The sequence below is a fragment of the Microtus ochrogaster genome, chromosome 19 (genome assembly GCF_000317375.1).
Source record: "Microtus ochrogaster isolate Prairie Vole_2 chromosome 19, MicOch1.0, whole genome shotgun sequence".
Classification (NCBI taxonomy): Eukaryota; Metazoa; Chordata; class Mammalia; order Rodentia; family Cricetidae; genus Microtus; species Microtus ochrogaster.
Genome location: NC_022021.1, coordinates 54,205,890 through 54,218,720, shown reverse-complemented (window position 1 = coordinate 54,218,720; position 12,831 = coordinate 54,205,890).

Genomic DNA, 12,831 nt, shown 5'->3' with positions numbered 1-12,831 from the left:
AGATGAGCTTTTCTAAGGCTGCCTCCCTTCCTGCCTTAGGAGATGCAGGTCAGTTTCTCCCTGAAGGGAAGGGTTCATGCTCTGTAATGCAGAGACATTGTGGAACTAATGTACTTGATTATAAGTATATGAGCATTGGCCTGTTTTCCTTGCAAGCTGGCCTTACAGTTCAGTTTGCCAGTAAGATTTTGGTTTAATTCAGTTTTTGAATGTATAGCCAGTGCATTTAAATGCTAGGCAATAAAGATACTTTTTAAAATAGCAATTTTAATAGATGAAAGCAGTTACCAAGTACCTTTTCATTGCTCTCATGTTTTTTGAAATATATTTTTGTCTGCATGTAGTTGGCATTTCATATGATGATGTAGGACAGTAATTAGCCATACACATCACAGCAGTTAGTTCTGTGGCTTCTTTCTCTTCCCGTTAGAAATACTTTCTAGAATTATTCTTGTCCCATCGTCTGATGCCCTCTTGCAGATTCTCAGCAGTGGGTAATGTAATCTCTTTGAGCTGGTGTGCCTGTCAGGCTGTCTGTTCCTGACAAAATAGCCGAGGAAAACACCCGAAAGAAGGAACTGTTTTGGGTTCTGGCTCCGTCCACGCTCACTTGGCCATGTTGGTGATGGCCCTGTGGTGAGGCAGGAACACCATGATGGGGAGCTAGAGGCAGAGCAAAGGTACCTACAGAGCAGAGGACACGGAGGAGAGAGAAGACGAGGGGCTGTGGTTAATTATACCATTCAAGGGCACATCCTCCTCACTGCCTCCTTAAGGTTCTGATCCCTTCCATAGTTCATTAAGCTCTGAGTCCATAAACGAATTCATTCACTCATGAAGCTGGTCTTCCTGATTCCCTCACCTCCCACCCCACCTTGGAAGTCTGCTCCTTTTGGAACCCAGTCATCGATACGAGGTTTTAGGGGATATTAAAACCCAAAACATAAGGTAGGATAAGTATATTTACTTCTACCATGCAGGAATTTGGGTAGGTATTCAAGTTGACTTTGAGTGACTTGGAAATAAATCAGATGCTATTTGGAAATTAAAACTTCTCAAAAGCCTGTTTTTTGTTTTTGTTTTTTTTTTTACCATGTCTTCTGAATATAAGTATAATTTTGATTGTTTTGACTTTTTTTAGAATTTGAAATTTTTTAGAGTTTGAGAGTCTTTAAGAAGACCCACATGGTTGTCTTAGCACCTAGTAATGGACCTCTGAAATAGTCTATAGAATTTTATACATGTTTTTGGAGAGGGACATCTATTGTTCTTTGTCACATACCCCATTACCTATGACGTCATTGCTCCATGCCCTCTGCAATGAAGAAGGTATAATCCCTTTAGTTTTCTTTTGCAGGTATGAAAAGTAAAAGATAGGAAATTCAGTAGCTAATTATAGCTGAACTAGGATTAAACTTGTCTCTTTTTAGGTCAGTGCTCCTCATTGTATTATCATTCCTTAGACACAGATTTTGATTCTGAAACGTAAGCCATCATATACATAACTGAGCTGATGCTATTTGTGTTTGTGTTTCTTATTAAAAGTGGGCAGTAGTGAAAATGGTCACCGTGACTTTTTCTTAAAGTATTATCGACATGAAATCATCACTATTCATAAGTAGCTTTACCTAATAAATGATTTGAACTCCCGTTACAGCATCATGCACATGCGTGGCCATACTGCTTCACAGCCAGACCCATGCCCCGCCATTTGGTGACAGGCAATGTTCAGGTCTCCAAGAGATGCCTTCGTGGACAGCAGAAAGGTTTTCGTGTTAATAAGTCATGGACAATATGATGGCTAAGAAATTAGACTGGAGCTAAATTCAGATATAACCTCTGTTTTCCCGTGCTGTGTTCTGTGCTTTGGGAGGAAGAAGGCATTTCCAAGATCAGATAGGTTTGAACTGAATTGTCTGTCCCATGGCCTTACTCCGCAATGTTAAGGAATCCAAGGCAGTGAAGAGATTCCTGTTCAGGCTGTTTACTAGGTCTCTAGAGATGAGTCAGAGATCTAGAGTTGTAGTTAGACCTTGGTCCAATGACTGATTTTTTTTTTTGAATTATCAGCAATATTCCACCAGTTACTCTTTTGTGCTAAAATAGAATATTCATTTACATAACAAATGCTTGGTTTTCAGAAGAAATAAAAGCAAATTGTTATATAAAGTAGTGTGCAATAGTGTTGACATTTTTGACATTTTGAAACAGTCACAGTAAGAAATCTTTTCTATTAATAAGGGGTTAATTCTTGGTAACTATTCCATCACTTCATGCTTCCTGGATAAGGCTTGCTTTTTTCAGATCTTTTTTTTTTCTTTTTAGTTCTCTGCAATGTAGCAGTCTGACTTACTGGTTTTCATTTAACCATTTCATTTAATTTAATTTTATTAAATTAAAATTTTGGAGTTGGACAGGAGGTTCGTCAGTTAAGGGTACTTGGTGCTCTTTCAGAGGACCTGACTTTGGTTCTCACTCAGGTGGCTCACAGCCTCCTGCAACTCCACCTTCAGGAGATCCACTGCCCTCTTCTGGCCTCTGGACATTGTTATATCCACATCCCCAAACAGGCACTTGCATAAACATAATAGCTAACTCATTTGCAAATACTGCCTGTATATAGTATGGTAAGGGCTATTTTTGATACTTCGTTTGATTGCTTTTGAGATAGGGTCTCATGCTGCTGGTGCTCGCTTCACACCATAGTGGAGAATGACCTTCAACATTTGATCCTTCTGCCTGCACCTCTCGAGGCCTGGGCTTGTAGGCATTTACTACCTACCATGCCAGCTGTTTCAGCTATTTTAAGTGCCACCTGGATCTTAACTTTAGCTGACCATGATCAGGACTGTGAGTCTAATTATGTAGAGTAAACTCTAATGCAACATCTTAGACTTTTTAAAAACCTCCCATAAAGTCATTGTTGAGCCGTAAAAAGAGTTTGCCGTCTTCCTCCCAATGCACAAAACACAGCACGGGGAAACAGAGGTTATATCTGAATTTAGCTCCAGTCTAATTTCTTAGCCATCATATTGTCCAGGGATCCAGTGACTTATTAGCATGGGAACCTTTCTGCTGTCCACTAAGGCATCTCTCGGAGACCTGAACATTGCCTGTCACCAAATGGCGGGGCATGGGTGTGGCTGTGAAGCAATATGGCCATGCATGTGCATGCTGCTGTAACAGGAGTTCAGAGGAAAAAATGCAACTTCTTAGGTCTGCAGGTAGTCAAGCGACCATGGGCTCATTCCCTCTTTAACGGGATATTAAAAGAATGCAACTGTATTATTTTAGGTATTTTGTGTAAACCTGTACTTCTGCCATGTGCTTATTATTATTATTATTATTATTATTATTATTATTATTATTATTTTGGTTTTGGTCACCTACCTTAGGGAAAAACAAAACAAAACTTTAATCTCGACTATTTAAAAAAATTGGATAAAATTATTTATGTAAAAACCCAATATGCACTTCATTTTATATTTTCTTTGAAAGCTTAAAGATTGCGGTGAAACATGTGACCACTGCTTTTGCAGAATTTATCCTTTGTCCCCTTCTTTGAGGAAAAGTTGTCATTTAAGATGACCGTTAGTAACCAGAGCTAATCAAAGACCTTGTGCCATTTGACTGTATGTGACATCTTCCTGCTGTGGGTATACTGCCATTTCTGCAGTTTACCTCTGTAATGTATAGAGATCATCTTCATATGTGTTTCTCATTGTGAGAGGAGCAGGGAACAAGAAATGTGTAGCTCCTGGGGCTCAAATTAGATAGCAGTAGAAATCATGGGTTTCATCTTTTTTTTGGCCTCCTTTGCCCATGGGCCATGTATGTAATCCACCTCTGGACCATTGCTAAGCCGTAAGGTAAGCCTCAGTCAGTATTAAGAAGAGCCACTGGGAAAGTTGGCAAACTTCGTGATGTGTATGATGTCATTACCAGACTTCCAGACATGTTCTAGAAATCATTTATATGTCAAAGTCTTCATTCAGAAATATCTTGAACATTTTTATAATTATAGTTAAAGCAAAGTTTTTTTCCTTATAAATATGCAGAAGTTCCCCCATACCAACTAAAACAGGGTACACTGTGGGTGGGAATGCCTTTGTATTATCGACGATCTGTTTCGGCTTCTCTTTTATCACTGTGCTTAGTTTAAAGCATCCCACACCCCAGGCATAACTGTTCACCTTGCTGGTTCTGCAGATGGTCACACAGAGGAGAGCTGGTCTTCTTCTCAGCTGGATCTCTGCAGTCAGGGGCAGACACTAACTTAGGTAGTGTTCTTAGTATCTTCAGGGAGAGGTGGCATTCTGGCTTGTCAGGACACAAGTTATTGTGAATACAGTGCTGTAGTCATTGTTTGACAGCCATGAATCTTTTAACTGTAGCATCCAATTTTTATTAGACTTTGACTTAATTACAGGACAAATTTCAACTGTAAAAATACATTCCTCATGAAAAGTCCCAAGGTTAGAGATAAAAGGGCACCTTATATTTTAGTAGAATTATCTTGAAAGTAACATACATACTTACTGAAGTTGAAAGTTATTTGGAATCAAAATCAAATCCTGAGTCTCCTTTTCTCCTTGCTTGAAACAGATCACATTGTAAGAATGTGCTATAAAAATGGAGAAAGGAAAAATGGGATGTTGTTAATGGAGTTAGGAGTTTGCTAGGCTGTGAGTCACTATGATAGACAGTCCTTGTCTGCTTGTCTAGTAGAATTGTGTGTGTTCTCAGGAACATGGCATTTCTAGCAGCAGGTGTGCCCACTGGCATAGGCTGGGGTTTTCATGCACATGTTGAAAATGCCAGGCTTCCCGGAGCATGTGGCATTGCATGACAGCAGTGGTAGTAGCTAGTGTTCCGCAGGAGGACCGCATGCTTTACATACACATCAGCTCTCATTTTGTCCTTATAGCAAGCACATGCTGCTCTTAGCATGCTTTGCTATGGAAGATGTAAAGCCAGGTGACGTTCCTAAGGTCCTTGAGGTAAGGTGCCTGGGCGCTAGGGAATGCTGGTCATGCTTCTTCTGAAAAGCAACCCCGACCTGCTGTTGCACAGCCTCCTGTTTGCCTTTTTCATGTGGTAGAGCCTTTGCCTTAGGCAAAAATGTGTTACCAGGAGTTGCTGGTATTTTCATTAATTGAATTGTTCTAGTATATAAAACCCCTTCAATTATGGGGCATCCCATGGGCATTGTACAACAATCTCTTTGTAAAAGAAAAGACTGATTAATAAAGGCCTATTTTTATATTTTGATTTGTATTTAATCAAAGTCTTATTTATGGTGGTGTGGCAATAAGTATTAACGATCATACTGATAATGTGTATTACTAGAAAATATTATTTTTGCCCCCCTTCTTACTCTCCCACACCTGATGAAGTGGGAACATTTGATTACATAATAAGTTACAGACGCATATTTGATGCCTTTTTGGTGCTGAGACTTCTCCAGGTGAACTTGTATGTGCTAGCCATGTGCTTTACCATGCGGCCACATATGAAGCCTTCTTGAGATTCTTGTATAAGGAATTGTGTATTCTTCTCTTGTCCCCGTTGCTGTGTTTACTCCAGTATTTTGAAGAGAAGAGTCGTGATTGGGCTGTAATTAGAATCCTCTAGGTCAGTGGTTCTGGTTCCCAGCCCAGTAGCAATGAGCATGTGTGGGCCTGGTCATGTTTGTTATCATTGGTTCTCCACATGATCCACATGCATTCCAGCGGAGGACCACCAGCCTGTGCATTTCACATGCCAAGAATGTTCTTGGGTTCTTTCTTCTTACAGACTCTTCTAACCCGTATGTTCGCTGAGAAGGTCCTCTGTGGCATGAACATTGCAGACCCCGTCTGTGTCTGAGCTGCCAGTTTAATTCGGAGTGAAAGAGAGGGGCCATCTTAAAATAGTTCAGTTCATTTGAAGTTTCATGGACTGGAGGCCAAAGTGTTTATTTATTTATTTTTTTTGGTAACTTAAACGATGTGAGGCAGGCATTGCTTGGAAGACCCTAGTAAGTTCCTTTAGTTGTTACTTTGTCCAGGGCCTAGGCTGTTCTAAGAGCTGTGGATCTTGGGTAGAAATGGACTCAGACACGGTTTGCAAGAGTCCTAAATCTCAGTCGTGTCTACATGTAAAGGATCTGTATCTGTTAGTCTCCTCATGTTTTAGAATTATTTCTGCTGGTACAGAAAGGTTGCATTTGTGAACACTTGTCATTTGAATCCCAGGAACTCCTTGTTTCTTCCCATCCTTGAGGGGCCTGCTTCATCCAAAGTATGCTCTACCACTGCCTCACCAAAAGCATCTCACTTTCTCTTCAAAGAACCCGTCTGAAAAGGAATCTTATGCTTGCATTTTATCCTGATGATGAAACTGATAAATAGACCTGGAGCCTGGGTTAGGTTCCAACCACCGGGGCTCATGCTCAGGTTGAAGTTAGGCCAGTACTTCAGATTTTGGGAAACAGGATTTGGCTTGCATCCTCCCCTCCCGATTTTGAGACCACCCTCTCCTTACCACTTGGTTTGGTAAACAACTGTCTCTGGTGTTTCCCCTCTGCCCCTGCTGATGAAGGAAACAGTCAAGTATTTCTGAGGGCTGCAAGCAAAACAGGAAATGAACAGGTTCAGGTCTTCTGTGGTCTCTGGTGGCCTCTGAGCCCTGGGAGGCAAGACAGAGGTGTGAGGTTGTACCAAGAGTTGTGGCTGGGACAACAAAGGCACTAATAAACTTCATCTGCACTTGATAGGTCAGAGACCCAGGAGAGAGGCTCTAGAGGAAGTAAGAAAGGCTTAGGGGCTGCGAAGGCTGTGCAGGTGGTGCTGGGACCTGGAGGGGAAGGGCTGCTTGGCTGCCTCTCTTGAGAAGGGTAAAAAGCCAGAACTGCTTTACTTGGATCAGAAAAGGTTGGCATCAGAGGAAAGATTACATTTACATCGCTAAGCACCTTGAAGAGGAGAAATTCTGACTTGTTTGTTCCAGCCCTCTCCTGGCTGCCCAGCTTCTCTGACTGAGCAGTGATTGCTGCCCCGCAGATACACTCCTGAGAAAGTGTCTGCTAAGGCTTTAGGCTAACACAGGCTGATGCAGTGTGTCTAGTTTTGGTCTGTCCCTGCACTTCTTTGCTTAAACTCCCATCTGCGTGCTGGTTACAAAGAACCAAGTTGGTGGGTTTCTTCTCTTAGGAAGAGTTTTAACTAACTAATGCCACTCATGGCTAACACATAGGTATTCTGATTAACTGGATCTCTGTATGAAATGGTGTAAGAATTCACATTAATGAGGAAACAAAAGCAATAATGCACAGAATGCTGCTGGGAGCCCTTGGTTAGGGCTGTCCAGGGCATGCTCCGTAAACTTTTATGTTGTTTAGATGGTGTGCTGTGCTTCACAGTCTGGCCGTTGCATAAATTTGCCGTTATCTTTCTCAAATATTAATGAAGTGTACAAGTGAGTGAGTCTGTTTCAAACAGTTATTCTGAAGTTGGACCTAAAATAAAGCTTTTCCTTTAAAAAATAATTTTTCAAAAAGATGGAACTACTTCATCAGCAATTACCAGCAAAATCTCCCGGTGTCTTTCTATAAGCTGTTAAGCTTAGTATTAGAAAATAGGGTTAGAGGATTTAATTAGCCAGCTCACAGGATGCAATGTCTTTAATTTAGGATTTCCCTTTGAGAAAATTATGTAGTTAAAGAAGGAATATGATATTTTAGATAAGTTGGTTTTTAAATTGCATTTATTGTCTCTGTCTTGGGCCCCCTACTGTCTGTACCGCCGGTCTGGAGATTCTGCATGATTTGAATGAAACATTTGTTTGCACACTGATCATCACAGTGCAGGTTATTGGATTGTGTGCAGTAGTTTTCAGTTAGGAAAGGTTTACTGTTAGATTGGGGTGGGGGAAGGATTGCCTCATCTCCTTTATCAGTCATAAATCCATCCTGGTTATGACACATTGAGCTGAACTAGTGTGTTAGGTAACACATACGCTGCCACGAGAGCGTTACATGTGAACACCTCTGCATTCTTAGACCTAGCTTTTCATAACATGAGAGTGTTACATGCAAACACCTCTGCATTCTTAGACCTAGCTTTTCATATGTGCCATGAGAGTGTTACATGCAAACACCTCTGCATCTTAGACCTGGCTTTTCATATGTATGAGAGCATTACATGTTAACACCTCTGCATTCTTAGACCTGGCTTTTCAGATGGGGGAAAAACCCTCCCCACCCTGGCCACCCTTTCAGCTATAACATTGCATTGCCTTGCTTCCTGCTTTTAATTTCCCCAGGGGTTCTTTTTATGTAGGAAAGGGGTGAAAGATGTATTTGTGTAAGTCCTACACCACTGCTTCTGTTAAATTCTCTAACGAAGAATATGCTACTCTAGCGCTTCATGCAGCAGCACATTTTTTTTTTTCCTGAAAAGAATGTGCCATGGAAGGAGTGGTTTCAGGTCTGTGTGTTTATTTCATGTCTGCCAGTTTATTCTAGCGTAGAGATTTTCTAATGCCTTGAGTTCATAATCATTTTTCAGCTAGCTGGGCACATAGACCAAGATGTGCAAAAGGCCAAACTTTGGAACTTTCTGGTGTGTTCTAAAATAGCTGTCATTCTGTGATGTCATGGGTCTCTGTCCCCTTTGAAACTTAACACTTCCCCCCTACTCAAAGATGATAAGACTCTTTCAAGATTGAAATGCTTTTTTACTGTCAGTGAAGAATTGAAGTTTTCTGCAAAGAAAACTTCATCTTTGCTAAGATTTTGATTGTGTTCATGTGTGAGAAATCTGCCCCTTTCCTGTTTCTCTACTGAGTATATTAATTATCGGTCTGTTGCATTAAGATCCAAGTGCTAGGGCTGGAGAGGTGGCTCAGTAATTAAGAGCACTTGCTGCTCTTCCGGAGCATTCCGGGGGGGGCTTCCATGTTTGGTGTCTCACAACCACCTGCAACCCTGTGAGTCCCTGCCGACACAGAGGGATACACTCACATAGATACAGACACATAAATGAATATAAGTTTTGAAAAAGTAATCCAATTGTAAATACTGTTACAAAGTTCCATTGAACTGTTTCTTCAGGGCATTATATATAATGAGCCTTTGGGTTTCTTGAGAAATTCCTTAAGGCTTTTGTTTATGGGGTTAATAACTATTGACGTTAACTTTGTGTTCCAGTAGTCGTTTTGTTTGTTTTGCCAACTAGATAGAAGCTAGGGTTGTCTGAGAAGAGAGAACTTCAACTGAGAAAAAGTCTCCATAATATTGGCCCATAGACAACCCTGTGGGGCATTTCCTTGATTGATGATTGATGTGGAAAGGTTCTGCCCACTCTGGGCATTGCCACTCCTGGGCAGGTAGTCATAATTGTTTAGAAGAAAAACTGATCAAGCCACGAGGAGCAAACCAGTAGGCAAGTGTTTGTTCCTTCCTGGACTCTGCTTCAGTTCCTGCCTCCAGGCTCCTGCTGTCAGTTCCTGCCTGTACTTCCCTCAGTGATGAACTGTGACCCAATAGTTATAAGATGAAGTAAACCCTTTCCTCTTAAAGCTGTTTGTGGTCATGATGTTTTATTCCAACAATGGAAACGCTAAAATACTGTGTTTCAAATTAAAACCTGTAAATAAATTGAAATGCTTGTTTATGCAATAATAGTAGTAAGTATATGTTATTAGAAATAAAATCTTTATTAAAAAAACAAAACAAAACCCCTGTAACTCCCAATAAGAATATTTTACTGAAATGAGTGACATTATCTGTGTTTGTGCAAATCTCTTTAATGTTTGCCCTTATTTATCTGTCTCTGTTACGGTAGCCCACATCATGTCAGCCTCTTAGAACTAAATACTCACTGAGGAGAGACGGTGTAAAAGGTCACTAGTATCAGGTGTAATTATGAGAGATTTTGCTATCATGGGTGCTCTGATAAGCTCTGGAGGATTTCGGGGGGAGGTTAGTATCACACTTTGAGACTCAATGCATTATAATATTTACAAACCTACAATTAATTTAAAAGTGTTCTCCCTAGTGTTTTTTTTTAAATTTTTTTTAAATTTATTTCTATTGGGAACTCACCAAGGCCAGCTGGCCTGGATCTGAAAAAGCATGGGATAAAACCGGACTCGCTGAACATAGCGGATAATGAGGACTACTGAGAACTCAAGAACAATGGCAATGGGTTTTTGATCCTAGTGTTTTTTTTTTTATTTTAGTTTCTCTGCATATAAAATTAACATAGTATTAAGTAGGGAAACGGGAAGAGCTGGATTGAGCAGAGATACAAGTGACTTAAGTCTTTCAGTTTTGTTCTCGAGTACGAAAGATTCCTCTAGTGTTTCCCTGGTCTCTTGCCTCAAAAAGCTTTGTGATTTCTCTTTATTTCCCAAGTCAGCCTATGAAAGCAACCTCCTCCGCCAAGATTCCAGTAGCTTAGAAAAAGAAAGTGTTATGGATGAAGGGAACATGTCCACACCCCTCTGTTTCTCCAGCTGGGAAGGGAAGGAAAGGGAAATAAAATTTAATGAGCACTTTTACTATGTGCCAGGTGCTTTACACATGTTATTTCACTTTAATCCCCCAACCAGCCTTGCAACATGTTTCTAGCCACGTACATACACAAATAAAGTGAGACTCAAGAAGGCCGAATAATGCGTTCAAGGCACACAGCATCTAAGATACAGCACCGTGTAGGGCAAAGTCTATCCCAAGGCCTGCTTGGTGCTGCACGGCCTTTCAGTTTCCTTCTGTTCCTGGAGGCTGAGACGTGGAGACTAATAGGGTGCCGTGATGTGGGAACAGTTCGCTCTGTGAGTCTTGTTTTTTGTGATTTATTTTCTAAAATTATATCTTGTAGAGTCAAATATTTTTTCAAGTTTTTTTTAAATTTTCATGCATATATATCATTATACTTATTTTCCTTTAGCCCACAGCCATCCTCCCACCCTTCTCTTGATGGCCTCCATCTGTCCCCAAAGACGGCTCCCTTCCACTTTTATATCACATACCTTCTATTGCTGTCACTTCCCCCATTTTCCTCCCTTAATTTTGCTTAGACACACACACACACACACACACACACACACACACACACACACACACACACACACACAGTGTTGATTCTGTGTATACAAGCTAAAACACTGTATATTTGCTTCTGAATCTCTCTTAACAGTGATCTCTAGTTCCATCCGTCCATTTGCCTGCAAATGCTATGATTTCATTTGTTTGCTTTTGTTTTTGATGTCCAAATAAAATTCCATTCTCTATGTATACCCTGTTTTCTTTACCCATTCCCCCACTGATGGACTTGAGCTTGGTTCTGTTTCTTATTTCTATTGTAAATACCCCAGAAATAAGCTTGGCTGTACAAGTGTCTGTTGTGGTATATTGACTTTGGGTGTGACCCCAGAAAGTAGTCCAGCTGGGTCTTGGTAGTTGGTTTTAGTTGTCTTCTGTAGGGCTGTGGCAGGCTACATTTCCCCAGCAGTGTACAAAGGTTGCCTTTATCCTCTGTCTTTGCCAGCATTTGTTGTTTTGTGTTTTCTCAATGACAACACTTCTGACTGGGGTGACCTGTTTCTCTGATGGTTAAGGGTGTTGAACACACGTTTTCAGTTACTACCATACATACATACAATACATATATTGAGAACTTTCATTTCAGTTCTCAATTGTATTTTTGTTGTTTAGTTTTTGTGGCTCCATAAATATTCTAGCTGTTAATTTCCTCTTGCTGGTAGTTACTGCTTATGCTGTGCAGAAGCCCTTTAGTTTTGTATAACCTCATTTGTTAGTCTTGGAGTTATTTCTTGCCATTAGAGTTCTTGTCTATGCCTATATCTTGAAGTGCTTTCCTCAAGCAATTGCAAAGTTTTAGGTCTTACAGTTAAGGTCGGCCTTGACTTGCATGACTTTGGACTTGACCGGTGGATGTATCAGAGACATGCACAGAGAAGCTGAGACAGATGGGCTGTGTGCTCCGGTGCGAACACATCAGCACTCCAGAAGCTCGGTGCCTTCGTTGATTATCTGCTGCTGCACGGGAAGTGAGTTTATTTTATGTGGCTGAAGAAGTTTATTATACATATCAAATTAGAAAGTGCCGTATATTATTAGTGGTAGGGAAGCAGTTTCAGGTTACGTTCATTGGGAGGAGGACACTGTGGTTGGTACTGTCTCCATCACTGATAAAGGGCAATCTTTTGTTACATTGTACTTGGACTAGAGGAAGGTCTTGCTTTCCTCTGAGCCTAAGCCAGGGAAGGCTTTACCATTCCCTTGCTTATGAGGTCCTTGTTATTCTAGTGATTGTGTCAACAATGCACATGCTCTCAGGACTTCATCCACTCCCCACAGAAGCCTTTGATCCATTCTGTATTGTGTGTGTGTGTGTGTGTGTGTGTGTTAAAGAGGGTGTCTTTTTTTTCTGATGTGTATTTTTGACACCCCAAATCAGATGGCTGTGGCTGAATGGGCTCACTTCTAGATCTTCTATTCTAGTTGTCTTTTCTAGTACCATACGGTTTTTGTTACTTGACTCAGTGGTATGACTGGAAGTGAAGTATTGTGATGCCCTCAGATGAAGTAAACATTCTATTAGAGGAAATCCAAGGGGAATCAAAGTGGGCGAAAGAGAAGGAGAAAGGGAAGAGGAAAAAATTGTAGTGCTGAAAAACAGCATGCGAATAAAATTAGATGGACGAATGGAGGGGAATAAAAGTATGAACAGAATCTCCTAAAAAGGTTTCATGTTAAGTATGGAATATATACATATTAGAGTATTACTCAGCAATAAAAAACAAGGAATTCTTGAAGTTTGC